General features: G+C 36.0%; 1 pseudogene; it reads left to right on the top strand.

Moving 5' to 3' along the window:
- Positions 1-214: 214 nt before the first annotated feature.
- On the top strand, positions 215-1071 carry LOC110315203 (annotated as a pseudogene).
- Positions 1072-2381: the final 1310 nt, after the last annotated feature.

Here is a 2381-nt window from a genome sequence, read left to right as displayed (position 1 = left end):
GAAGTGAATATACTCACAGAAACACACAAACACATATACATAGTTACAAATTTAGAAACTATGAAATATATTTTGTTTGTATATCTTAATGGAAAACAGTGGTTATTGGTTGTTGCTTAGCATGAATTTAAGTATAATGAAGACAATAGTCCTGCATGTCTATAATGAGGTCTCAGAGTCTGATAGTAAGTGACATGCCTCATAAAGTGAGAGAATGGCATCTAGACCTTTGGCTTTGGGGATCCTCTTCCTGTCCCCAACTGTACTAGGAATGTTGGGGATCTCAGCCTTGTATTGTTGTTTTATCATTTCTCACTTGAATCAGGGTAAAGCCCAAAGACTGAATTGTCAAACACCTGACCTGGGTCAACGTCATGGTTTTCTCTGCAAAGGAATCTCTCAGTCAATGATTGCATTTGGTCAGACCTATTTTGTAGATGACATTGCATGTAAACTTGTCTTTTCTTTTCATTGCCAGGGGAATATCCCTTGGTTCTACAACTCTGTTGATTGTTTTTCAGGCTATCACTATCAGCCCCAGTAATTCCAAGTAGGCCCATCTCAAGGCCCAATCCCCTAAGTTCATTGGTTCTTCCTTGGGCCTATTCTAGCCTTGGTTTTACTTGTAAATAGCATCATGATCATGATTGTGACTGACATGAGAGATAAAAGCACTCTGACTGAATTTAGGCCATTTGTGTATTGTTTACTATTAAAGATTTCCAAACACTCCTACACCTTATATTTGATCTTATTGACTGGCCTCCAGTGATGTCATGTGTTTGGGACTCACGTTGCTGGCCATTGGATCCATGGTATTGATCCTGTTCAGACATAAGCAGAGGGTGAAGCATATACACAGATCTCTATCTACTATGCCTTTCCCTGAGAGGAAAACAACACAAAAGATTTTTCCTGTAAAGAGTAGCTAGCTTTGCAGCTCTTTATATAACCTCTGTCATCTTAAACATGTTATATTCTTTCAATGATAGAGCCAAAATATGGATGGTCAATGCCAATGTGACTATGAGTTCATGCTTCCCAGCATCCTTTCATTTTCTGCTCATCTGACACTATATAAGGGGTTTTTCAGCTCTGTATTTCTTGAGTATATTGAGACTTTTGAATTCAGAACACTAAAACATGTACTGTAAATACTGCTTTGTATTCAGTATGATACCATCATATCATGATTTAGGAATAATATCTCTCAAAAATCTTTGGAATACATTCTTCATTTCAGTTGCTGTTGATTGTTTAGGTTTAGATCCTCAAACTCCCTAATACTTCCTTATGTTCCAGTAACCTAAAAATGAAAATTTACTTTCTTGCTACTTCTTAATATTACCTTTACTATTCTTATGAATTATAGTGCATGTAGCTGACATGTTGGGCATCTGATATATGAATCCCTGTGAAAGTGTCATTAGATTGTAAACTAATCAGTAAGAAGGTATGTTTTTTTAAAAATAAGCCTTCTGAAGACAGATACCCCTGTACCTATGACAATTTGAACACCATCATAAAGACATAACTGAGTGTCAAGGTGATTAGCCTAAAACATTAAGAGGAGAGTGGCTCTGGGAGTATATTTATACACTTTTTTTGGTACTCTGCAGACAGTCCCAGAGGGTGTGGGTTTGATTCCCAGAATAGTTATGGTGGCTCACAGCTATCTGTAACTGCAGTTCTAAGAAATATCATGTCCTTTGGACATCTGTGAGTTTTTGGCATGCATGTGGTATATGTGGCAAGCACTAAAACACATAAAAATACATTAAAGTGTTAATAAAAAGAACAGTAACTAATAGAAATATAAAATGCAAGCCTTACTTTTTGTGTCATTCATGAAACATAAAATATGTTAGATATATTTAGGAAAACTGTGTTTTATGCTACACATTACATTTCTATCATTAAATATGAACTGGTCAGTGAATAGATGAACAATAAACTATGATAACAGCATTTTCAATAAATGGTGCTGGCACAACTGACTGTTAGCATGCAGAAGAATATGAATTGATCCATTCATATCTCCTAGTATCTCATAGCTCAAGACTAAGTGGATCAAAAAACTCCACATAAAACCAGAGACACTGAAATATATAGAGAAGAAACTGGGGAAAAGCCTTGAAGAAATGGGTACAGGGGAAAAATTCCGTAAGAGAACAGCAATCTCCTGTGCTATAAGATCAAGAATCAACAAATGGGAGCTCAAGAAGCTGACCTCCAAAAATTCAGACAACCCCATTAAAAAATGAGGTACAGAGTTAAACAATTATTCTGATACCTAAACCACACAAAGATCCAACAAAGAAAGAGAACTTCAGACCAATTACCCTTATGAATATTGATGCAGAAATACTCAATAAAATCCT

Source organism: Mus pahari, unplaced genomic scaffold (assembly GCF_900095145.1).
Source record: "Mus pahari unplaced genomic scaffold, PAHARI_EIJ_v1.1 scaffold_10979_1, whole genome shotgun sequence".
Lineage (NCBI taxonomy): Eukaryota > Metazoa > Chordata > Mammalia > Rodentia > Muridae > Mus > Mus pahari.
The sequence above is the reverse complement of the archived record's forward strand: the minus strand, read 5'-3'. Positions and strand labels throughout refer to the sequence as shown.